The 27330-nt window shown below is 46.2% G+C and overlaps 1 long non-coding RNA gene across 2 annotated transcripts; it reads right to left on the bottom strand.

Annotated features, from left to right (window-relative positions):
- Positions 1 to 3585: 3585 nt before the first annotated feature.
- LOC137563939 (uncharacterized) lies at positions 3586 to 26920 on the bottom strand. Of its 2 annotated transcripts, none has more exons than XR_011030476.1 (2): positions 26847 to 26920; positions 3586 to 3904 (listed from the first exon to the last, which is right to left on the bottom strand). It is a non-coding gene; the product is annotated as an uncharacterized lncRNA (long non-coding RNA). The 2 variants fall into 2 exon arrangements; XR_011030477.1 differs by lacking the exon at positions 26847 to 26920 and adding an exon at positions 26692 to 26773.
- Positions 26921 to 27330: the final 410 nt, after the last annotated feature.

The raw sequence follows: 27330 nt of genomic DNA, 5'->3' as shown, positions 1-27330 counted from the left end.
TGAACAGGCAGAGCCGAGATTCGAACCCTGGTCTCCTGTGTCAGAGGCAGAGCCCTTAACCATTACACCATCAGCCAACTTTAGCGCCACCCAGTATGTCATTTGGGCTTTTTTAAATTGCAACGGACAAATGATTTGCCTAACCCATGACACAAGAAGGTTGAGGGTGAGTATATGCACCCTACGGAAAGAAACACAGAGACAACGGGAGCCCAGATGGTGCAGTGCGTCACAGAGATTGATGAATAAATTAAATGGTGTTGAAATAATAATCACGCAGGCAGGTAGAGATTTACAAACCCGACTACACTCGTGGTACCTGGAGACCTGGTGAAGGTCGCTCTCTTGAAAAAAAACTATTACACACTGGCAAACTAGCTAGTGTCAGAGACCACCAGTGGTCAGGTGTAGGAGCACCCCACGGATGGGGTGAGACAGTATAAAAAGGGGTAAAGAGGTGCCCGAGGTGAATAAAATACATTAAAAACAACTAAAATATAAATAAATTTCCTCAATGATGACACACCCATATAGGAATGGATATTTATTAGTAAAAAAAAAAAAGCACAGGCAACACGTTTTGTGGGAACTCGCCCACTTCCTCAGGCCAAATAAAGTGCCACTAAATGCCGGTATCCGGATTCAACAGCTGAATTGAAAGCATTCTGTTTTTATAAGCATGATTCTGTGGTATGGCAGAGGCTGTCTTATGCCTGTGCAGTGTGGATGTGCAAACCTATTTGAAACGCTCTTGTTAAATAGGTTTAGAAGGTCCCAGTGCTGGAATGGCGAGCTTGAGGGGGATGGGGAAAGCCTCTGATTTACCCAGGGGCTTCCCTTTACTGAAGGTGAGTATCTTTTTATCCTAATTTTGCTTCTGTTTTGCTTTAAATGACATCTGTAATGAGTGATGTATGGAGGCTGCCATATTTATTTCCTTTTAAGCAATACCAGTTGCCTGGATGTCTTGCTGATCCTCTCCCTCAAACACTTTCAGCAATAGACCCTGAACAATCACTTTGTATATCAGGTGTTTCTGACATTATTGTCAGATCTGACAAGAATTAGCTGCATGCTTATTCCTGGTGTGATTCAGACACTACAGCAGCCATATAGTCCAGCAGAGCTGTTAGCCTTTAAAGGACACCCGAAGTGAGAGTTATATGGAGGTTACCATTTTAACTTCCTTTTAAGCAGTAATAGTTGCCGGGTTGTCCTTCTGATCCTCTGCCTCTAATACTTTCAGCCATAGACCCTGAACAAGCATATGCAGATCATGCGTTTCTGACATTGTTGTCAGATCTGACAAGATTGGCTACATGCTTGTTTCTGGTGTAATTCAGACACTTATGCAACCAAATAGATCAGCAGGACTCCAAGGCAACTGGTATTGTTTTAAAGGAAACAAAAATGGCTGCCTTCATATAACTCTCACCTCGGGTTCACTTTAAAGGACAACTGAAGCAAGAAGTATATGGAGTAGGGATGGTTGGAAATGCCGATTTCCGATTCCGCTCAAATTTCCGATCGGTTTCCAATTTATGAGTTCGTATTTCTGATTTCCGAGAAGTGTGGTTTTTTGTTTTTTTGGGGGGGTTATTTTTTTCATTCTCTGATTAGCCAAATACTTCTGAATTGACTGCATTCTCTGATAGATCCAATGCTTCAGAGTGATTGAGCTAAAATGACAGAGTTGTTGTTGTAATGCGGTATTTCCACTGAAATCCAATTTCCGAATAGTTTTTCTGGACATTTTTGTCATTCTCTGATTGGCCAAATACTTCTGAGTTGTTTCTGCAGTCTCTGATTGGTCCATTGCTTCCAAGTTCTGTGATTGGGCTATAATTACCGAATTGCAGTAATGCAGTATTTCAGCAGAAATCCGAGTTCCGATTTCCAATCAGAAATTCAGATTTCCAATCGGAAATTTCAATCCCGCGAAATCCGAATGATATTCCTTATATGGAGGCTGCCTTATGTATTTGCTTTTAAGCAATACCAGTTGCCTGGCTATTCTGCTGATCCTCTGCATCTAATACTTTTAGCCACAAACCCTGAACATCTGCAGCAGATCAGGCGTTTCTGACATTGTCAGATCTGACAAGATTGGCTACATGCTTGTTTTTGGTGTAATTCAGACACTTCTGCAGCCAAATAGATCAGCAGGACTCCAAGGCAACTGGCATTGTTTAAAAGTAAAATAATATGACAGCCTCCATATACGTCTCACTACAGTTGTCCTTTAAGACAGATGAGTATTAAGCACTTATTGCTATAGGACAGCATAGTGATAAATTCAACATGATAAATCTGCTATATGAGTAGCACATGATATTTATAACTTTAATCATTAGTTCAAAAGGCGTATTGTTTCACCTTTATTACTGATTAAGCCCTAGCTGATTTCAGCTCTTGATTAGCAGTAAATGGCAGAGAAGCAGCTGCGTTTTGTACTCCAGCAGTAATGCACAGTAATGCTATGCTTTTGTAGGTTCTGATTTCATTATCAGAAATGTGTTATTTTAACAAAATTGCCCTTTATGTCATATACTATGGGTTACTAAGGTATCATTGAGGGCTGTCATGTAACTCTAGTGCCACCTGCTCTAGCGCTAGCCTTCCCTGCTAAAAGTGCTGCAAATGTCAGCTGCGGAATATAACAGGAAAGATGTAATTATTGGTTAATCATTAATGCCTGCCTCTAGGCTCAAATCTAAATATATCAACTGATATCATAGTCAGCTGTCCAGAAGTTAACGCTTTTATGCCAGATGAGGCTTCTGCAGCTAATAATTGTCTAAATAATTGGTCACATGAACTGAGTACACACACCTAATTTTCATTGGCTAATCATTGCCCAATTTTACTCCTTCCTTGTTGTATGAGAGCTTACCTGCACAATCTATTCGGCTACACGGAAGTGGTAAATATTGGATTTAGCAACATTATTACTTAAACTGCAGTATAGTGAAGCAACCACAAGATGTCACTGTCTGTAAAGTGTGCTATCGATCTCTATGCTATTGTGATTTCCTGTATTCATTCTGTGTTCGCCCCAAGTGCACACCGAACGGATTTGGATGCGATCCGCCGGCCGCATCCGCCTGTAAATCTGCTTGGCTAATGTATTTGAATGGGCTGGTGCACACGGGCGGTTTGAGGTTTGTAGCAAACCGCAAACGTGCCTCCTGCTGTACGTTTGCGGTTTGCTGAAAACCTCAAACCGCCGGTGTGCACCAGCCCAGCCATGCGGATGCTCAGGCGAATGCGGCCGGCGGATCGTATCCAAATCCGCTCGGTGTGCACTGGCCCAAATTTCTGTCATCCGCATCCAAAACCGCTAGCGTTTTATGGATCTGCTAGTGGTTTTGGTGTGCACTGGGCCTGACTCTCGGTTCTGAGTAGGCTGCATTACCTTACGGATGTGAATGATTTATCTCTGCACATTTTCTTTAGTAAAGAGATACACCCCCCACCAACAGTGAAGGTGCTCACCAGAGTTTCACCACCTCAAAATTCAGGTGGGTCTAGCGTGCTTTGGGTATCACCAGGCAGTCTCGCCACATAGTAAGGCCAATCCACTACTTCTCCAGAATACCATAAACAGCTTTAATCCATTGCCATAAAAAACATTAAAACAAAGCCACCATAGGGTGATACTGTTGGGACACAGCCTCCCATGCTCATTCCAGGAATAAACTTACATCTCCGTTCAGATGGAAGGAATGTCTAGCCGCTAGGCTGTCCAACCGGGCACCGTAGGGTTCAATATTGCGGCGTTCCGCTTAGTCCTCAATCGATTTCCTCCCTCAAAAGTTGGATGAACTCCACACAGCTCACACACCGGCCGGATACTTCCGCGTGGCGTCACGACGCTTTGGCTTCACCCATCTATCTGCCTTAACTGCCGTGGCCGTCAGGTAACACAGGGGAGAGATCAAATTACAGTTTGTGATTACACACAGATGAGGGGGGATTAGGAAGGCTAAACTCTCTAAATACATGTACGGTGCATTTATTTATGTTTTTCTTCTTTCTTGTGCAAGAGTTCAGCTCCACTTTAAAGGTAGGGAGCACAGTTATTACATTGACAACAACGAAACATTTGTAAAGTGCGTTTTTCTCATAAGACCCATAGTGCATAAGGTTGTCCCAGCTCAGTACATAGCGAATTATACAGGGGACAAAGTTATGTGATCATAAATGTCAAATTAGAATGACGTGTTTTGTCCAGAGCAGAAAATTCATGCAAAGTTGTATAATGTGTAATGCGCATCCTCACACGTTTGCCTCAGGCAGCAAAAAAGTCCACAACCGGCCCTGGTGTCACTGTGGGTTACCCGGATATATATATATATATATATATGTGTATATGTATATGTATATGTATATATATGTATATGTGTATATATATATATATATATGTATATGTATATGTATATGTATATGTATATATATATATGTGTATATATATATGTGTATATATATATATATATATATATATATATGTATGTATGTATATATATATATATATATATATATATATATATATATATATATATATATGTATGTGTATATATATATATATATATATATATATATATATATATATATATATATATATATATATATATATATATATATATATAGTGTGGCTAGGGGGGGGGGGGGTGGTGCCTCTTCACGAGTTTGCTTCAGGCAGCAAAGAGTCTAGAACCTTATACAGGGATACAGGGACGCTGTAACTGGGGCACTAAAAGGGAGAGCTGTGGAATGAGGAACCATGGTAGAGGTGATAGAATGGGAGATATAGGGGCTATTACATAAATGCAAATACACAGTTGCAGACTCCGCAATAGAAAAATGAAGAGGCCTGGACCAACACTGAGGGAGCTAATGGGGAACAGGGGGCTGCAGGAAGCCCCAGGTAAGTATAAATCATTTTGTTACAAAATGCTTCATGCTTACTTTAAGCGTTATATACAATACAATACAATAACATTTCTATAGCGCTTTTCTCCCATAGGACTCAAAGCGCTTAGGCTCTCTCAGATTCAGTAATTAGTAGGATGAAGTATTCACACAACAAAAGTTATATTTCTGCAAATGCCAAACTGAACAGGTGGGTTTTCAGTCTGGATTTAAACACGTCCAGGGATGGAGCTGTCCTGATCTGTTGAGGTAAGGAGTTCCAAAACGTAGGGGCAGCATGACAGAAGGCTCTGGGACCAAAAGTTTCCAAGTGGACTCTGGGTATGACTAGATTATTAGAACCTGTTGATCTGAGAATGCGGGGATTGCTACGCAGCTGCAACATATCTTTCATGTATCCAGGGCCTAAATTATTCAGGGATTTAAATGTCAGTAGGCCGATCTTGAATACGACCCTCCATTCTATAGGTAGCCAGTGAAGGGAGTGCAGGACTGGCATTATGTGGCAGTGACGGGGTTGGTTGGTTAGCAGTCTGGCAGCAGTATTCTGTATCAGCTGTAGTCGGTACAAGACCTTTTTTGGAAGGCCAGTGTAGAGAGCATTGCAGTAGTCCAGTCGGGATGTGATGAAGGCGTGGACTAAGGTTGGCAGATCTTCTGGGGGTATGAGGTGCTTGATTTTTGCAATGTTCTTCAGGTGAAAATAGGATGATTTCACCACAGCAGAGATTTGAGTTCTGAAGTTTAAATCCCAATCAATTAGAACTCCCAGGCTACGCACATGATCAGAGCTGCGCAGATCCGTGCCTCCTATTCCCAGTGGTGAAGACTGCAAGTTAAGTTGTTTTGTTATCATGCTCTGCCCTCCTATCAGAAGGACTTCAGTTTTGTCTGCATTTAGTTTCAGCCAGTTGTCATTCATCCATTGCTGTAGTTCACGTAAGCAGGCGTTTATAGTTAGAGTTGGGTCTGTCACACCAGGCTTGAAGGAAAGATATAGTTGAGTGTCGTCTGCATAGCAGTGGTATGTCAGGCCATGTTTTTGGATTAGTTTTCCCAGCGGTAACATGTAAATCGTGAAAAGCAGGGGAGAGAGGATTGAGCCCTGGGGCACCCCATACCTAAGTGATACAGGGGTGGACAGGAAGGGCCCCATAGACACTTTGTGGGTTCTGCCACTCAAAAAGGATTGGAACCACTGAAGAACTATGCCATCAATGCCGCAGTATTCCTGTAGCCTGTTTATCAAGATGTCATGGTCAACTGTATCAAAGGCTGCAGAAAGGTCTAGCAGTATGAGGATGGAGCACTCTCCTCTGTCTCTTGCCATGAGCAGGTGGTTGCATATTTGGATGAGGGCCGTTTCAGTGCTGTGGTGTTTCCTGAAGCCAGACTGGAATGGGTCATAACTGTTGTTTTGTAGGATTTTGGCTTCTAGCTGGAGGTAAACAGCTTTTTCAATTAGCTTGCCCAGAAAGGGAAGGTTAGAGACAGGTCTGTAGCTGGTCATTGCATCTGGGTCCAGGGAGGGTTTTTTGAGGAGAGGCCTGATGATTGCTTCCTTCAGTAAAGCAGGAAATATCCCTGATTTTAAGGAACAGTTAACAATTTTTAGGAATACCGGTACGAACAGGTCGGGGCAGTTCAACATGAACTGTGTTGGGCCAGGATCTAGGTCACAGGTAGTTAGGCGGACGTGAAGGAGGATGCTTGATGTGACTTCTTCATCAATTTCTTTGAAGTTTGACCAAGGTGTTACGTTGTCTCTGCTAATGGTCTTCGGCGCTATATTAGGCTCAGATGCTGTAAGTTGGATGGCGGACCTTATAGCGGAGACTTTGTCTGTGAAGAAATGGGCAAATTGGTCACAGAGGTCCTTTGAAGACTCGATGTTAAGTTTTTGACATGCCGGGTTGCAGAGTTTTTCCACTGTGCGGAACAGTTGGGCTGGTTTGTTAACTGCATTTGCAATCTCTTGTGATAGAAAGGATGATTTTTTTCCCGTGATTACCTTTTGGTAGCTCTTCAAGTGGAGGATTAAGGCATGTTTGTCTTCTGGGGACTGAGATTTGCGCCACAGTCTCTCAAGTTTTCGGCCTTGTCTTTTCAGCTCTTTTATAGCGTTATCAAACCACTGTGCATGATGGTGTGGAGTAAGATATTTGGTGCGCAGAGGAGCAATGGTCTCAAAGGTGGAGGACACACATTTGTTGTATTTAAACACCAGAGTATCAGGGTCCAAGCTGGAGTCAGTCAATTCATCAAAGCTAAGGTTATCTCGGATATGTTGAGGTGTTAGCCCTTTTAAGCGGCGATATTTTATTTGATTCTTGACCTGGTGTTTGACAGCTGGTATTGAGAGGGAGAAGTGGATAGTGTGGTGGTCTGACCAGGCAACAGGATTAATTTCCACATTGGCTATTGACAGCCCAGTATGGAATATAAGGTCCAGAGTGTGGCCTTTCCTGTGAGTAGCAGAGCTGATTGATTGGAGGAAGCCCAGTTCATGTAAGGCACGAGGTAGCTCTATTCCAAGTTTTGAAGAGGAGTCATCCACCCATGTATTGAAATCTCCAAGAACAATCCATCTGGGGTGTTCCAGTGTTAGGTTGCATAGGAGGTCTACAAGTTCCTTAAGGAAGTCTGAGTGTTTTTCTGGTGGGCGGTAGATCAGCAATATGTTAATGTTTTTCTCAGCTGAAAGTTGCACCCCCGTGATGATGTGATTAGTAGCTGAATACAGTGTCTGGTTTTATTTACAGTAGCACATTGTATTTTAAAATGTATAGAGGGTGAAAAGTAAATAAGTGTTTTATTTTTTCTCTCTTTCCCTTTAAAATGCATAAAAATTTTAAATAATTCTTAGGAAAAAACACCAAAAGAAAGTGTAGTTTGTCCCCAAAAATTTATTTATCTGTCACTTAGATGTCAGTGATAAAGTTATTGCTGAATCAAATGTGACATAGCTAAAATGTCAACACCTCTCTGGTCGATAAAGTGAAAACAAACTGTAGATGTAAAGTGATCAAAGCACAACTAAACTCCGAACTGAGAAAGGCAGATTCTGATAGCAATTAGGATGATAAGTTACTATAGGAAAGAAGTGTTTGACATAATACCTATTTTAAAGGTAAGATGTGCTTAGAACTGCAGCACAACTTGCCTTTTTTGCCTCCTCTCTGCGTTCGGCCACATGTGTAGAGCCACCAAAGCCACTGCACGGCATACAAAAAGACACAAGACCACTAGACTGACTGGAATTTAAAGGGATCCTAAATTGAGAAGGATATGGATTTTTCCTTTTAAAATAATACCAGTTACCTGACTCTCCTGCTGATCCTGTGTCTCAAAGGGCCCGTTTCCACTATAGCGTTGCGGAATCGCCGGCGAATCACCGCAGGCAAATCGCATGCGGGTGCGATTCCGCATGCGTTTTTTGCCGCGATTTCGCATGCGATTTCGCATAGGTAATATATAGGTAATATTTCGCATAGGTATGCGAATTTAACCATGTCACTGCCTGTGTAAATTAACATTAATACCTATGCGAAATCGCATGCGAAATCGCGGCAAAAAACGCATGGGAAAAACTCATGCGATTTCCCTATTAAATACATTGCGTGCGATTCGCCTGCATTCCACACGCAGGCGAATTCTGAGGGCCCTACCCTGCAGATTTTTTCTGCACAGAAAAACGTGCGGGGAAACACACAAGTGGAAACAGTCCCATCCACTTGTACTAACTGTGCGAATCCGCATGCGGGCAACGCATGCGGATTCGCGATAGTGGAAACGGGCCCTTATACTTTTAGCCACAGCCCCTCAACAAGCATGCAGATCAAGTGATCTGACTGAAGTCAGACTGGATTAGCTGCATGCTTGTTTCAGGTGTGTGATTCAGCCACTACTGCAGCCAAAGAGATCAGCAGGACTGACAAGCAACTGGCATTGTTTAAAAGGAAACATTAATATCCCTCCCAGATAAGGTTCCCTTTAAGGGATGCAGTTCTGTGGCGGCAAATGCGGACCATAAGACTCACATTTCCCCCCTCTTTTTTTGGGAAGAAGTGTGTCTTGTGGTCCAAAAAATATGGAACATTTGTAAGACCTGAACTCTCAATAAGAAATAGCAGAAATGAGCAATCATAAGCATGTATGGCTAGGTGCACTGCAGCCAGCACAGTTGACCTCCAAAGGTAATTCTATAATTTACACTGGTCAACATTGCTTTCAGAATTTGCCTTGTTTAGTTTTGAGTTTGTTTGAGTTATGAGTTCACCTTCTATGGCTCATATGTAATTAACCTTTTCTACTAGGGGATATTTCAACACCCTGTCAACACATGTCTTTTAAACCACCAGCATTTACAAACACAGAGGTATGCAATACAGACAGAGTATGGGGCACTCACATGTAAAGGGGGGGGGGGGAGGAGGAGCAGCGCAGACAGCCCCCTAAAACTGATCTCGCCACCTGGGGGGACCATCCACAACTGCGCTCTCCATTAACCCTCCTGGCGGTATAAAAAAATCCACCAGGAGGCAGCGCAGCAGGTTTTTTTTAATTATATCATGTAGCGAGCCCAGGGCGACGGGGCGCAGAGGCGTATCTAGAGGGGTGCAGGCATGGCTCATGCCATGGGTGCCACAGCACCATGGACGCCATGACTGCCCCTGTGCTGTGCCCCATGCCTGCTCCAGTGCCTTTGTCATCTCTCAGACCACAGATCAAATTTATTCTGATATCTGGGGAACATGGCTACTTAACTTATGTATGTAGGGTGCACTTAGCTTAGTGTTAGAAAAGAGGACAAAGAGGAAATAAGAAGAGATAATTCCAAAAAAGTTACTTCAGCAATATCCCGCACTCAAAAACACAAGCAACCATAACATGTATGCGAGAAGGGATGCAGTTCTTAGAAGGAAAGGGGCGCTTACCTGGGGGAAGGGGGCTCAATTTCAGTGTTTGCCATAGGCTCTATATTACCCAGATATGCCCCTGGGTGTGACCACTGTCAGACTGGTCAAAGATCGCCCAGCAATGTGCACCATCCAGCACTAAGGGTTGCCAACTCCTCCTACTTCTGCGCGTGGTGGTATATGGATCCAGCAGTAGTTAAACCTAACATAAAAGAAGGTTGCGCATAGCGTAACTCCGTTTGGTTAAAAATTCATTTATTGATAAAATTCACTCACATTTAGATGACAGGTTCGTTAGGCATAGAGAGTTATCGGGCTCTCCCCCGTTGCCTCCCGGGCAGGCTGTTGTGGAAGACCCGCTCTCACCGTCCAACTCTTAGTCCAGAACCATAAGTGTTTCCTGCTCGTCTGTCAGACTCTACCCGATGCGTTTCGTCACTCCGCATGACTCCCCGGGGAGCTGTGCGCCAGAGGCCGGCCGGGAGAGGAGACTTCTGTCAGGCTAACCACGCCCCTGATGAGTCACATGGAGTGACGAAATGCGTCGGGTGGAGTCTGACAAACTAGGAGCTGGACGGCGAGAGCGGGTCTTCCACAACAGCCTGCACGGGAGGCAACGGGGGAGAGCCCGATAACTCTCTATGCCTAACGAACCTGTCATCTAAATGTGAGTGAATTTTATCAATAAATGAATTTTTAACCAAATGGAGTTACGCTATGCACAACCTTCTTTTTTGTGAGGTTTAACTACTGCTGGATCCGTATACCACCACGCGCAGAAGTAGGAGGAGTTGGCAACCTTTAGTGCTGGATGGTGCACATTTCTGGGCGATCTTTGACCAGTCTGACAGTGGTCACACCAACAGGGTGAGTCTAATCCCTCACGTGGTGTCTGGTGCAGTGGCGTATCTAGAGGGGTGCAGGCATGAATTGTGCCATGGGCGACAGAGCACCATGGGCACCATGTCTGCCCCCCTTCTGCTGCTAGTCCTAGTCCGCGATCTTCCTCCTCGCTCAATATACAGTGCGCAGTGGCTGGCTGTGTCACTGAAGCCCTCCCACCCTCACCTCCTGCCTATCAGTGGAGTGGAGGGGCAGGGAAAGCACAAGCATGCATCCAAGTAGAAAGAACGCGCGGCTCACTCTAATCCCCCCAGTAAGTCACCGATCTCTCTGGCCACTACACAGGGATCTCCTCCTCCAGGGAATCACGTCCCACAGCAGCTCTCGCCCCATGTGCTTTAGTATCGTGGTTCCGAGGTGAGAGCACACAGACAGAGGAAAGTTCAGAGCAGCATATGCTGGGGCTGGGGAGATGGGAGAGTAGTGAAAGCATTGCAGTGCAGATTAGTCCCCCAGCAGCAGAATCCCTGCTGTGCCTGATCACTTCTATGGCATTCTTCCGATGCACTCTATTTGCCGGGAGGAGCCGGGTTGCAGAGAACTTTACTGTTGCTACTCTTCCCCCACTGTTCTGTTGGAGAGACCTTACAGCTCTATAAATCTAGCTTTCCCTGGACGTAAGTGTCGTCCCGGACCTCCTGCAGTGTGTACAGGTTACAGGAGCTGTGAGAGGGCTGCATTCCTTACATGTAAGCAAAGTCTTCACTTCATGAAGGTAATAATGCACCTCCAACCAGTGGTGCTCAGCAGAGCTCGAATATTCGAGTAGCTCGAATATTCGAGCTCTTTTTCAGCTATTCGAGCTCGGTATTCGAGCTCCGAATAGCTGCAGCTATTCGAATGGGCTATTCGCGTACACTCGAATAGCCCATTCACTATTCGAGCTATTCGAGCAAACGGCGCTATTCGAGCTCGGTACCGAGCTCGAATAGCGTCATAGCCCAGATTGATGTCCTTAGAGCCAATCAGAGGGCTCCCAGGCCCTCTGACGGCAGCCAATCACAGAGGGGGACCCTGGCCAGCCCCTACCCTATAAATAGCGGCCGCCATGTTACGTTTCTCCGTCCTTGCCTGAGACTTGCATAGAGAGAGAGTTGCTCCTTTGTGCTTTGGCTTAGCAAGAGCTTTATTGTGGTCATTTACCTAGCGTTTTTGCTCACATACACCTCCTATACACACCTATATTGTTGTTAGTTAGTTAGACATTGTATTTTAGTTAGTAGCTTTTGTGTTACATAGAGACAGGCCAGCTGCTGCAGGCTTACAGCTTTAGGCCTCAGGGCCTGCCTGTGTGGGCAGCTGTCCTCCTGTCCTCTGTTTATTTCTCTCTATTCTATACCAGTATTTCTGCTGTCCTTTACTACTGATTGTATTAGTATTGTAGTTATATACTGTAACTGTACTAGGACACTCACTGTCACTGTTCATAGGCTACTAGCTGCTCCTGCGTGTGTGCACTCACTGTCTGTGTACACACTACACACACTCTATTTCCAAGTTCTGATAACTGATTGATTATTGTAATTGAATATTGTAATTAGTTAGTTGTACTCACTGTTACTACTTACTGTACTAGGAGTCTCGGACACTCAGTCACTGTTCATAGGCTACTAGCTCCTGCGTGTGTGCACTCACTGTCTGTGTACACACTACACACACTCTATTTCCTTCTGATAACTGATTGATTATTGTAATTAGTTAGTTGTACTTACTGTTACTACTTACTGTACTAGGAGTCTAGGACACTCAGTCACTGTTCATAGGCTACTAGCTCCTGCGTGTGTGCACTCACTGTCTGTGTACACACTACACACACTCTACTTCCTTCTGATAACTGATTGATTATTGTAATTAGTTAGTTGTACTTACTGTTACTACTTACTGTACTAGGAGTCTAGGACACTCAGTCACTGTTCATAGGCTACTAGCTCCTGCGTGTGTGCACTCACTGTCTGTGTACACACTACACACACTCTATTTCCTTCTGATAACTGATTGATTATTGTAATTAGTTAGTTGTACTTACTGTTACTACTTACTGTACTAGGAGTCTAGGACACTCAGTCACTGTTCATAGGCTACTAGCTCCTGCGTGTGTGCACTCACTGTCTGTGTACACACTACACACACTCTATTTCCTTCTGATAACTGATTGATTATTGTAATTAGTTAGTTGTACTTACTGTTACTACTTACTGTACTAGGAGTCTAGGACACTCAGTCACTGTTCATAGGCTACTAGCTCCTGCGTGTGTGCACTCACTGTCTGTGTACACACTACACACACTCTATTTCCTTCTGATAACTGATTGATTATTGTAATTAGTTACTTGTACTTACTGTTACTACTAACTGTACTAGGAGTCTAGGACACTCAGTCACTGTTCATTGGCTACTAGCTCCTGCGTGTGTGCACTCACTGTCTGTGTACACACTACACACACTCTATTTCCTTCTGATAACTGATTGATTATTGTAATTAGTTAGTTGTACTTACTGACTGTTACTACTTACTTACTTACTGTACTAGGGACACTCACTCAGTCACTGTTCATAGGCTAGCTCCTGCGCGTGTTTGCGCGTGCGTGCACTCACTGTCTGTAGTGTACACACACTAAATTTACTTGTGATTACTACTGATTATTGTAAGTTGTAACTGCTAGTTGTACTTCCTGACTGTTACTACTTACTTACTGTACTAGGGACACCCGGACACTCACTCAGTCACCTCACCCACCAACCCACTCCATTAAAGTACCCCACTTTTCACCCGCCCTTTTAAAAAACTTTTGTCTATACGCCCAAAACATCGAAGATGTCTGGAAGTGGCAGCCAGCGCGGTTTGGGCAAGGGGAAGGGCAGCAAGGGAATCAGGAGGAGAGGGAGCAGCTTTGTGGCAAGCCGCGGGCGCGCCACCATGCACAGTTCCGCAGCAGCAGCAGCGTCAGTGGCTAACATTCCTCCTATAGCCACTGGCCGTGGACGCCTTGGGCGCCGCCCAGCAGGAGCATCTGCAACTCACGCTGCAGAGACACAGCAGCAGCAGCGTGTAGCACCTGCTCCGATTTTCCTCCAGCCGGGTCGGAAACGTCCCATTGAGGAAAAGCATGCAGACACTGTGGTGCAACTCATGACGGAGGATGAGCAGCCCGCCATCAGCTCTGCATCTGAGGCCTCCACCCTCACCACCACCACCACCACCCCTGTTCGCAGCAGCCGCCCAGCAGGGTCTGGGGAGGAGGCCAGTTCACCGTCACTCGCCGACCTGTCATTCAGCAGTCTTTTGACCCCAGGCATCATGAGTAAATTGTCTGCTGTTGTTGGCGATCTTGAGGAGGAGATGCTGATGGGCACTTTGGGGGATGAGGGATTGGACAGCAAGACTGTGGCGACAGTCAAGCAGCCCATCCATGCATCAGGAGAGGAGTTTGGGGGGTCCTCATCCCAGCAGGACATGTTTCAGGAGGGGGAGGATGTTGATGACCCGGTGACAGACAGAGACTGGGTGCCACCACCTCCAGGGGATGTCGTCCTCAGCAGCTCTGAGGAGGAGGAGGAGGATGCTCTTGTGGGCCTTGCAAGGAGGCGCATCATTGCAAGCATTGGCAGCAGCAGTAGGCAGGTCCCACAGCCTGCTGGTGTCTCAGGCTCAGCAGCAGCAGCAGCAGCATCTGCCAGTACCACCACCAGCCGCACCCAAGCCCCCCAAGCCCCTCCCCAAACCACCACAGGGAGACAGGCAGCAGCGCTTCCATGCCGTAGGGGGATGTTTCTGTCACCAATCTGGCGCTTTTTCACCATGCCCACAGTGTACAGCAAGTACGCCACTTGCAACCACTGTCAGCGGAAGTTGAGCAGAGGTGCAGACCCCTTAAAGTTCTGCACCAGCTCGCTCATCAACCACCTCGCTGCGAAACATTTCCACCATCATCAGGAGTTCCAGAGGCTGAAGGCATCTGGTGCTGGCAGTGGCACCACACCCATCACTGCACAGCCTTCAGCAGCAGCAGCAACAGCAGCCACCTGCCCTCCTGCTCCTCCAGCAGCACCAGCAGGAGTGCGGAAACGCACTGCTCCTCCCCCCTCTGCAACTCCTGCCGCCGACACTGAGGCCTGTTCTGGCAGCCAGTCCTCAGTGGCCTCCTCCGCTGTGTCTGCTGATTCCCGTGCCAGCAAAAGGCCACGCCAGAGCCTTTTGAGCGAGTCCTTCCAGGGGGTGGTTAGGGCTCTGCCTCCCAGCAGCCGTCGCGTGCGGCAGCTGAACGGCTTGCTGGCACGGGCCATGTGCTCCCAACTCCTGCCGTACACGCTCGTGCAGGAGGGGAGTGACATTCGTGCGCTGCTTGCTTGCGCAGCCCCAGACTGGCAGCTCCCCAGCAGACACTTTTTCTCCCGCAAGGCCATTCCTGCACTGCACCGCTTTGTGATGGCCAATGTGGAGCGAGGGCTGGAGCACGCGGTTGGTGAAAGGGTCCACGTCACCATGGACTCCTGGAGCAGCCGCTTCGGGACAGGCCGCGACCTGTCCTTCACTGTCCACTGGGTCAGCTTGGTGGAAGGGGGTGAGGATGGGAGAGCAGCAGCGGGCACAGCAGCAGCAGCAACACAGTGGGTGGTGCCACCCCGCAGGGTCAGGGGAACTGCAGCAGGTTCCTCCGATCCTCTGCCATCCTCCGGCACACCTGGCCAAACCCCCCGCCTCAGCAGCAGCGTGAAGGCCCGCCACTGTCAAGCGCTGCTGCACTTGGTCAGCCTTGGGAAGACCAAGCTGACGGCAACCCATGTGTTGGCCAAACTCCAGGAGCAGGAGAGGATTTGGCTGACCCCCAGAGGCCTCAGAGTCGGAGAGGTGGTGGCCGACAATGGGGCCAATCTGGTTGCCGCAATAGACAGGGGAAACCTGACCCACATCCCCTGTCTTGCCCACGTGCTGAACCTGGTGGTGCAGAAGTTCTTGCGCACCTACCAGGGGATGGGCGAACTGCTGGAAACGGCAAGGAACGTTGTGCGTCACTTCCGGCGCTCGGCTGCAGCCTGTGCGAGCCTGGAAGACGTGCAAAAGGAGCTGGATCTGCCACGCCATCGGCTGATCCTTGACGTTCCGACTCGCTGGAACTCCACCCTGGCGATGTTGGAGCGTCTGGTTGAACAGAAGCGCGCTGTCAAACAGTACCTTGCCCTGGCCACTGTTTCCGCCGCTCAGAGAAGGGACAAGACCAGCAACATCCCGTCCATCGTCCCCGATGATGACTGGAGGCACATGCAGCAGCTGTGCTTAGTGCTGGCTCCCTTTCTGCAGGCCACTAACATGGTGAGCAGGGACCATGCTATGGTCTGCGAGTGGGTGCCCCTGGTTTGTCTGCTGAACAGGGCCCTCGATGCTTTGCTGGAACAGGGAGCGGCAGCCTTGGACCAGCAGGAGCGGCAAGCAGCTGCACAGTCCACCTCTGAGGGGGAGGAGGAGGAGGACTTGGTGGAGGTCCCTGACCTTGCTGCTGATGAGGGGGATCAGCACAGTGCAGCTGAGTTGGTGCGGGGGTGGAGAGAGGATGAGGCTGACGAGGCAGAGGAGGAGGATGAGGACAGCAGCACTGCCGTCGATGTGCCAGCAGACGTGGCCCGCCTCTTCCCAATGGCAGCGCACATGCTGACGTGCCTGCGCAGAGACCCCAGGGTGATCCAGATGAAGCAGAGGGAGGACATCTGGATCAGCATGATGTTGGACCCACGCCTCAAGGGGAAGTTGAGCCAGTTCCTGCCGCCTGCAGGAGGAGACCCAGCGCAACAAATAAGGAGCTTGCAGCAGGCCCTTGTTGAGCGCTTGGAGGAAGCCTTCCCCCAGCCTTCCACCCCCACTGTCCAGCAGCCAGCACAGAGGCAGCAGCAGGTGCCTGCATCCAGCAGCAAGCGCCCCACAGACCTGCTGTCTCTCAGCCACGAGCTCTACAGGACTGTAGAGGCTCCGGCAGCAGTGACTAGAGAGGAGGTGCATGCAGCAGCATCCTCCACCGGTCACAGCCAGCGCCTGACCCGCATGGTGGCTGACTACATGGGGTCCTACAGCGGGCTTGACAGCGATGCCCCTGTTGATCCCATGGAGTATTGGGTCAAGCGCCTGGAGATCTGGAGCGAGCTGGCGCAGTACGCCCTGGAAGTGCTGTCCTGCCCCCCTTCCAGCGTGCTGTCCGAGCGCTGCTTCAGTGCAGCTGGTGGTGTGGTCACCGAGAAACGCTCACGTCTGTCTCACAAGTCTGTGGACAGACTGACGTTTCTCAAGATGAACCAGGCGTGGGTGGAAGGCGAGTTCCTGGCCCCTGTTGTCGGCGAGAGGGGGACATGAACTGGCTAAGAACCATCGTTAATGTGCCTTACCACCCTTTACCACCTCCTGGCTCCTGCTCACTAAGCCAGCCTGGTTCACTTTGACTATTACGTCGCCTGCAGCCACACATTTTACACCTACAGTGGGCTGCTGTGTACTGCCCTTCTGCTGTCTGTCTGTGTTTCCCACTGCCAGGGTACACAGATTTACCTTCTGCTGCCACTCTGCCACCAGCTATTACGTCAAACAATAGCTATATATCTGTGTAATTTGTTTTACAAACAAAACCAAAAAACCATTAAAAAAAAAAAAAAAAGGTTTAATTTTTCTGAGGTGCCCGGGTTGAAAACTGTGTTGTCCCAGTTGTGTATTGGACACGATGTGGGCTGCACGACCGCTGTCTGGGACCTCCTGTTGTGTTCATTTACGGCCTGGTATCACCGCTAGGTACCAGGGCTATTATGTCACGCTGCCTGCCTGCTGCCACACTCACACTACTCCTCCATTCCTCCTGCTGCTGCTGTCTGTCTGTGTTTCCCACTGCCAGGGTACACAGAATTACCTTCTGCTGCCACACTGCCACCAGCTATTACGTCAAACAATAGCTGCTCACATTACTCCTCCATTCCTCCTGCTGCTGCTGCTGTCGGTCTGTGTTTCCCACTGCCAGGGTACACAGAATTACATTCTGCTGCCACTCTGCCACCAGCTATTACGTCAAACAATAGCTATATATCTGTGTAATTTGTTTTACAAACAAAACCAAAAAACCATTAAAAAAAAAAAAGGTTTAATTTTTCTGAGGTGCCCGGGTTGAAAACTGTGTTGTCCCAGTTGTGTATTGGACACGATGTGGGCTGCACGACCGCTGTCTGGGACCTCCTGTTGTGTTCATTTACGGCCTGGTATCACCGCTAGGTACCAGGGCTATTATGTCACGCTGCCTGCCTGCTGTCACACTCACACTACTCCTCCATTCCTCCTGCTGCTGCTGTCTGTCTGTGTTTCCCACTGCCAGGGTACACAGAATTACCTTCTGCTGCCACACTGCCACCAGCTATTACGTCAAACAATAGCTGCTCACATTACTCCTCCATTCCTCCTGCTGCTGCTGCTGTCGGTCTGTGTTTCCCACTGCCAGGGTACACAGAATTACATTCTGCTGCCACTCTGCCACCAGCTATTACGTCAAACAATAGCTATATATCTGTGTAATTTGTTTTACAAACAAAACCAAAAAACCATTAAAAAAAAAAAAGGTTTAATTTTTCTGAGGTGCCCGGGTTGAAAACTGTGTTGTCCCAGTTGTGTATTGGACACAATGTGGGCTGCACGACCGCTGTCTGGGACCTCCTGCCTGCTGTGTTTATTTACAGCCCTGGTATCACCGCTAGGTACCAGGGCTATTATGTCACGCTGCCTGCCTGCTGCCACACTCACACTACTCCTCCATTCCTCCTGCTGATGCTGCTGTCTGTCTGTGTTTCCCAACGCCAGGGTACACAGATTTACCTTCTGCTGCCACTCTGCCACCAGCTATTACGTCAAACAATAGCTGCTCACATTACTCCTCCATTCCTCCTGCTGCTGCTGCTGCTGTCTGTCTGTCTGTGTTTCCCAACGTCAGGGTACACAGATTTACCTTCTGCTGCCACTCTGCCACCAGCTATTACGTCAAAAAATAGCTATATCTGTGTAATTGGTTGTAAAACCAAAACTACAAAACCATAAAAAAAAAAAAAAGGTTTAATTTTTCTGAGGTGCCCGGGTTGAAAACTGTGTTGTTCCAGTTGTGTATTGGACACAATGTGGGCTGCACGACCGCTGTCTGGGACCTCCTGCCTGCTGTGTTTATTTACAGCCCTGGTATCACCGCTAGGTACCAGGGCTATTATGTCACGCTGCCTGCCTGCTGCCACACTCACACTACTCCTCCATTCCTCCTGCTGATGCTGCTGTCTGTCTGTGTTTCCCAACGCCAGGGTACACAGATTTACCTTCTGCTGCCACTCTGCCACCAGCTATTACGTCAAACAATAGCTGCTCACATTACTCCTCCATTCCTCCTGCTGCTGCTGCTGCTGTCTGTCTGTCTGTGTTTCCCAACGCCAGGGTACACAGATTTACCTTCTGCTGCCACTCTGCCACCAGCTATTACGTCAAAAAATAGCTATATCTGTGTAATTGGTTGTAAAACCAAAACTACAAAACCATAAAAAAAAAAGGTTTAATTTTTCTGAGGTGCCCGGGTTGAAAACTGTGTTGTCCCAGTTGTGTATTGGACACAATGTGGGCTGCACGACCGCTGTCTGGGACCTCCTGCCTGCTGTGTTTATTTACAGCCCTGGTATCACCGCTAGGTACCAGGGCTATTATGTCACGCTGCCTGCCTCATTGACTGCCTGCTGCCACACACTCATCCTCCTCCTCCTGCTGCTGAATTTACCTCCTGCTGTCTGTGTGTTTCCACTGCCAGGGAGCACATACAATGGCGCTTCCAACATGCGTGCGCCACCAGCTATTTGTTACGCTCAAAAATAGCTGCATTACTTTAAAAAAAAAAATTGAAAAGAGAAATAAGTGAAGAAGACGACGATATAGAAGAAGATGAAGAAGAAGAAGATGAAGATGAAGAAGAAGAAGATGAAGAAGAAGAAGAAGAAGATGAAGAAGAAGAAGAAGAAGGAGAAGAAGATGAAGATGAAGAAGAAGAAGAAGATGAAGAAGATGAAGATGAAGAAGATGAAGATGAAGAAGATGAAGATGAAGAAGATGATGAAGAAGATGATGAAGAAGAAGAAGATGAAGAAGAAGATGAAGATGATGAAGAAGATGAAGATGATGAAGAAGAAGAAGATGAAGAAGATGAAGAAGAAGATGTAGATGTAGTAGAAGAAGAAGAAGAAGAAGAAGAAGAAGAAGAAGAAGAAGGAGGAGGAGGAGGAGGAGGAGGAGGAGGAGGAGGAGGAGGAGGAGGAGGAGGAGGAGGAGGAGGAGGAAGAAGAAACAGTACTGAACAAATTTCTGGACACAACTTCTCTTTTCAACTTTTTTTTTTTTAAAGGAACATCCCCACATAATCACTTGCTGTTGTTACTTGGAAAAAAAGAGGTTTCTTGCATCATTCACCCTCAAAACAAGTGTTGGAAGCTATTTAAGGCCATTTCGAATAGTCAGCTCGAATAATGAACTCGAATACCGACTCGAATAGTGAGCTCGAATTCCGAGGTCGAATCGAATAGTAAAAATTATTCGACTCGAATATTCGACTGATCTCGAATAATTTACTATTCGAATTCGACCTAACTCGAATTTTGAAAAGGGGTATTTGAGCACCACTACCTCCAACTTGCAAACCCTTTACTCCTCTCTCACATACTGTTTAGCAGTCATATATGCACACTTTTTTTTACTGCCTATCTCATCTCTCTGCCCACCCCCCAACTTAGTTTATCACACTGACTCACACATACATTCCCCCCCCCCCCCCCCCCGTTTTGCATTTAGTCTGTCTCTCACTCACACTATCCCTCACACACACTTTCCCTCCTTATCTCACTCACATGCTCCCTCTCACACACACTTTGCCCTGTTTTTCTTCCCCACACCTTTTCACAAACTTTCTGTGCCTCAAAGACACTCAGTCTCACTACTGATCCTCCTTCCTTCAATTTTTTTCTTTAGGGGGGGGGGGGGGGGAAGCGCGGTAATGACAGAATTGTGTGCATTTCATTTGGGGCCTAAATTGGTCACCCTGTCTAGTCTTAATCTGCCTTTGGTAGCATTCGGTCTGAATGCCCATTCCAAAAGCAGCATTCAGTATGACAACTCCAGCCCACTATCACCCAAAGGAACATTTACCCTTCTCTACTGGCATCATCCATTGTAAACCCCTCCACACACTCGTCCGTAGCACACAGCATGAGGATCCCACCTCCTCCTCATTTACTAGCACCCAGCATGATTCCTCCACTCTTCTCCCCACAGAGTAGCACCTAACATGATCCTCCCTGCCCCTCCCCACCTACCGGTAGTTGCGCCCAGTGTCACCCTCCTTTTCCACCCAGCATTACCTTACTGAGCCATCCAGCTGGAAAATGTTTCTGTGAAGAACACAACTTTTTGATTATCTGGGGGCATGTGACTACCTTATTTTTTTATTTGATAGTATGTGACTTCATTTATTTAATGTTGGGGCACATGGCTACTTAATTTTAATATCCTATATTTCTGAAAAAAATAACCAGCAATATGTAGCAACTCGAAGGGAGGTGTAATTTAGGGTCTGACGATCGCCGAATCACCAAATTACTTTTATGCAGGGCGTGCATCACAGCATTGCTGCTATGACATGCCCAGCTTCGGCTCTCTCCTCTGAGCACAAAAATACCCTGCTTCACTGGGTGGGGGGGCGCAGTTTGAGTGTTTGCCATAGGCGCCATATTACTCAGATACGCCTCTGACGGGGCGGGATGACGTCACCGACGTCGGGACGTCATTGGGAGTCCCGAACCACCCCTCAGCTCTGCCTGGCACTGATTGGCCAGGCAGCGCACGGGGTCTGGGGGGGGGGGGGCGCACGGCGCGACGGATAGCGGCGATCGAGCGCGGGGCGGCGGCGATCGGTGTGCTGCAAAGTGCTAGCTGCGTTCAGCAAAAAAAAAAATTAAACAAATCGGCCCAGCAGGGCCGGAGAAAACCTCCTGCGCGGCTTACCTCCGCCAAGGAGGTTAAGGAGATTTCCCACGAAACCTCCCACAAGCATAGAAGAAACACTGAATAGCAAGCAACAAGCACGAAAATACTCAAAATTATTTTGATAATCCTTTTTTGACTTCTTTTTGGTACTTTTTTAATTGCAGCATGCTGCTGAAAAGTATTTTATAGAGAGGATGAAACATTCTCTCCTAGTAAAAAATTCAGGAGAACCAGGAATAGATTAAAAAGGTCAATAGTTCATATATTTTAGCTGCTGGAATACTAAAGACTATGTCAGCATATGAGACAATACAACATTAACTTTCTTTTCTTAGCGGATACACAGAAAATAAAACTGCAAAATTCTAAGTAATTTTTAGGAGTAGGAGGGTAAAGTTGTTTCTCCTATCAGTTTATTTTTGCCTTGGGTTTCCTTAACCCTCCTGGCGGTTCATTTTTTTTTGCCACTTAGGCAAAAATCCTTTTTTTTTTAATTTTTTTTTTTGTTTCATGTAAAGCTACCAGAGTGGTAGCTACATGAAACACCACTAGAGGGCGCATGTGTCCCTCTAGTGCGATCGTCGCCGGCATCAATAGCAAATGGGAACGCGTATATAACGCGCTCCCCTGTTTGGCTTCTCCTGTGGCCATGGCGACGATCGGAATGACGTCGTGAACGTCAGCCGACGTCCTGACGTCAGACACCTCCAATCCAGCCCATAGCGCTGCCCGGAACTCATTGGTCCGGGCAGTGCAGGGCTCTGGCGGGGGGGGCCCTCTTGCGCCGCTGCGTGCGGGCGATCGCCGCAGAGCGGCGGCGATCGAGCTGTACGCGCGGCTAGCAAAGTGCTAGCTGCGCGTACAGCATTTTAAACTGAGCAAATCGCCCCACCAGGGGCTGAGATATCTTCCTGCGCGGCATAGCCCGAGCTCAGCTCGGGCTTTCCGCCAGGAAGGTTAAAGAGGAACTTTAGCATAAACAAACATACTGTCATTAAGTTACATTAGTTATGTTAATTAAAATAGATAGGTAATATAATCTCTTACCCACCCTGTTTTAAAAGAAGAGGCAAATGTTTGATTTCATGAGGGAAGCCATCTTTTTGGTTGAAAGGAGGTGACAGTGAGCATGAGACACAGTTCAACTGTCCTGTGTTGATCACCCCTTCCAGTTGCTAGGCCACGTGAACAACAACATACGAAATCCCATCATGCTTTGCACAGCATCAAGGAAAAAAAGCCCAGGCAGTTTTATTTGATGGGGCGGAGCTTAGCTTTTGTGCATCTAAAAAAAAGGCTTATGTAAGAAAAACAAAGTTCTGATGTGTGAAACTGTTAAAGAAACACCAAGCTTTTTCAGTGCTGCTGAGTAGATTTTTAGTCTGGAGGTTCACTTTAAAGGCAGCAAATCTCCATGGAGGCCCTAGGGATGAGAAGACAGGAAAAAACTCTCCAATGGAGACACAAACCACAGTAACATTCTCCAAAAGTCTCTAACATCTTTCCACACTATACAAAATTATAATAATTGGGTTTTAATATAAATAACAAGTAGGCAGCCTATTGCTAATCCTAGCCACTCATACGAACAAGGTATGCAAATTAGCAACATATTTAACCATCTGCACAATATTGTCCAAATATAATTCATTTAAGTGTGTAAATGAGAAACAAGCAATATTATACACCAGGGCTTGATTTACTAAGAGTTGGGAGCAGTGGAAAGCCTGTGTCAACTGGAAAACCTGGACTGGATTCTCATATAAATGCTTTGCTTTAGGGGACAAAAATGTGCAACCCTCACCTGGGTGATATCAGATTATAACCAGGATTTCTAAAAGTTTAGTGAGAGAAAAGTCATATAATCATAGCCATGTACAGCAAGAGCACTGCCATTTATTTTATTAAAGGACCACTATCGTGAAAAAGGTAACATTTAAAATACATGTAAACATATACAAATAAGAAGTATGTTTCTTCCAGAGTAAAATGAGACAAAAATTACTTATCTCCTATGTTGCTGTCACTTACAGTAGGTAGTAGTAATCTGACAAGTTTAGAACTAGTCCATCTCTTCATGGGGGATTCTCAGCATAGCTTTTATTCTTTATAAAGACATTCCCTGGAAAGGATTTTTATAATGATGCTGGCCAGCCTCCCTGCTTACCATACACTTTTTGGCAGTTGGACAGAGCAACTGCCATTCACTAAGTACTTTTGAAACTAAACAAAACCCTGAGAACCCCCCACTCACTGTGGCCTAGTGCACACCAAAAAACGCTAGCAGATCGGCAAAACGCTAGCGGTTTTTGAAGTGTTTTTTCTTATTATTATGAAGAGTTTTGTGTAGAGTTTTTTTGTGTAGCAGATTACAGATATTGTTACATGCTTGTTACTGAACAGCTACTGTAACAAAAACGCCAGGTAGACCGCTCTGATTTGGCGTTTTATCAAGCGTTTTGCGTTTTTCCTATACTTAACATTGGAGGCAGAAACGCCTCATAAATCCAAAAAATGCTGCAGCCCGGGAGTTTGCGTTTCAGCTAAAACTGACACGCTCTGGTGTGCACCAGCCCATTGAAATACATTACCCAAGCGTTTCCTCAGCCGCAAGCGTTCTTAAAAACGCAACCGAACCGCTCTAGTGTGCACTAGGCCTGTAATTGATAGCAACATTGGAGACAAGCAATTTCTGGCTCATTTTACTCTGGAAGAAACATACTTCTTACGTGTATAAATGTATTTTGAACTTTACCATTTTGGCGATAGTGGTCCTTTTAACATAACCTGCTAGTTTTGGATTCATAACAGAAAGTTCTCTCTGTATGTTTGTGTATCTTACTGTAATTGCACAAACACCATTTCAAATGTTGTGACTGGAGGATTTCACTTTTACATTGACATACTGCTGTCACTTATGTCAAAAGAATGACATTGCAGCTGTAATAAACTAAAAGCTCACGCTGTATGTTTGGATGGGATTTAGTAGCCCCAAACCCTCAAGGAGAGGAGCCCAGAAGTAAATCAGTAAACAGGATAGAGACATCAGTAGCAAGCAGACATGGGCAACGCTGGACAGATATCAGAGCTGGGGAGCTCAGACAACATGCATCTGAGTGACAACATGATATAAGGCAAGCGATACACAAAGGGAGATGTGAACATATGAACGGGCCTAGCAATATTACATTAAAAACCCAGGAATCGAGATAAATGTTCGAGACCCTCCATAAATCCAGGTCACTGACAACATTGTAGCTGGAGTAGATCACTGGGGGGTTGTTTCTATTATTGAGATATTAATAACTGCAACATGTACACTTCCTCGTTTACACCTGCTCCTAACACAGCTCCGTAATTATAAATCAGCTGTAATTACGTATCAAATATATCATGCATTTTCTTTGTTTATTTTCTCCCTCCCTCTAACGCCTCTCTCCCCTGCTTATTAATGTTGCTTGCCTACCTTGACATCCGTTAATATTCCCCTGCTTTTATTCTACCTTAGGCTTTGGGATATATACAGTATACACATCTGTTTTTAATTATTACATTTATCCATTTAAAGTAAACTGGATCTGCCCCTTAGGAAATGTTAACAACTATCACAATAACTTTATTAAAGTGGCTTGGTGAGAGGCAGCAGAGCCAGATAACTTTGCTGTGTGTTTGTGTTTTTTTTCCCTGCAGCGAATGCGCTGTTTTGTCTGATTTACAGGGAAACGGCATAAAGAACGTACAGGCAGTTTCGCTTTCATGACCCACACATACAAAGAAAAATGTAAGCCAAATCCAACAACGAGCCACCAAGGAAATTAAGCAGCATGCAAGGACCTCCTTGCTGAATACTGCACAGACATTAAAGAGCTTCTGCCATATAAACACTAAGCACTTAAACTGTTATATTTACAATAATTACTTTTATCTTTAATGTTCGTTCTGTTTAGAGGCTGGCACGCATCCCTGCTCTGTGCTTAAATGGATACATATGGCAGTATTACCAGGGCTGCTGTATGCCGGCACGGCTTGGCAGCATACAATGACCTAAACACATAAGATTTGTGCTGTCTGGGCTGGAGAACATCAGATAACAAGAGATCCTGCTAAACTGGAACTGACTTATTGAAAACTATTTTCATTGCAGACATGTGCACAAAACTAAAAATGCACAACAAACGTTATGAAACAGAAAGAGAGGAGATCTCAGTGGCTGCAATCTAAAACATTGAGGAACCCTGGGAAAGCATGTTCTGCTGCCTTTTTTATTGGTCTGTTAACTAACCTATCAGAACCCATCTTGGGAACATCTCTTATTGGTCCGGAGGCAGATTTAAGATCCTTTTTGACAAAGTTCAGTGGTGTTTTTACATTTGGCCTGTGGATGGCACGTAAATAGGAACTATAACTCAGGATTGAACTTCATCCCAATCAGTAGCTGATATCCCCTTTACCATGAGAAAGCTTGGCGCTAGTCTACTTTAGGGGACCCACCGCAAATCCCCATAGACACTTTCAGCTGGGCTGCAAAACGGAACAAATGGCTTCCGTTTGCTTGTTGAAACCCCCACAAGCCTTATATCCCCGGGTAGCTACGCATGTCCTCTAACGAATTTTGCGGGTTTCGGTAAAAAAAAAAGTTTGAACTGACTGTGTTAGGAGCCGTGGAATGACCGCAATTTCGGGTCCGTCGGCCATCTTGGTTCTGCTCTGCAGGTCGTTTCTTCCTCCTCATTGGAGGGATTGTTAGGTGGGGCGTGCCAGCTAACAAACCCTCCAATGAGGAGGAAGAAAGAGACCTGCACAGCAGAATTAAGATGGCCGACGGAACCGAGATTTAGGCCGTTCGGTGGCTCCTACACGGCCAATTTAAACTTTCTGTTACCGAAAACCTCCCAATTCCTTACAGGGCATGCTTACCTATCCATGGGTATAAGGCTTGTGGGGGTTACAACAAGCAAACGGAAGCCATTTGTTCCGTTTTGCAGCCCAGCTGAAAGTGTCTATGGGGATTTGCGGTGGGTCCCCTAAAGTAGACTAGCGCCGAAAGCTTAACCTTTTCATGAAAAGCTCACCGAGGAGAGTCTTTGTGGCTGATATTGTGTTGAAACCCGTCCCACAGTGTGATATCATGATCATGACTGTTTCCTATCTGTGAAGCTTGCTGGTTTGGGGAAATAACAGCTGTTTCCAACTGCCAAGTAAGCAGTATCTCCCTCTGTACATACACTGTATTCAGCTATAAGAAAAAAACATTTGAGCTAATTACATTGTTAGTGAGTGTGGTTATAGTTAATGGCAGTTGGTGCTGTCTAGTTTTTTTTCTTGTCTGCCAGTAGTAAAAATGATTACAAACAGGCTCATTGTGGATCAAATAACACAAATGAATTATACCTTGAATATCAATAATTTTCTTGATCTATCTTCTATTTTTTAACTTCTCACTTTGCAATGCATTGATTAACTCCCTCCCACACACTACTATTTTTTTGGTAAGGTTCCTCTTTAAGGCAGTGAGGACCTTCCACCTATGAATTGTCTGGACTTACTGTATATGAA

Source organism: Hyperolius riggenbachi, chromosome 3, assembly GCF_040937935.1.
Source record: "Hyperolius riggenbachi isolate aHypRig1 chromosome 3, aHypRig1.pri, whole genome shotgun sequence".
NCBI classification, from domain to species: Eukaryota; Metazoa; Chordata; class Amphibia; order Anura; family Hyperoliidae; genus Hyperolius; species Hyperolius riggenbachi.
This window is presented reverse-complemented; position numbering and strand designations above follow the sequence as displayed.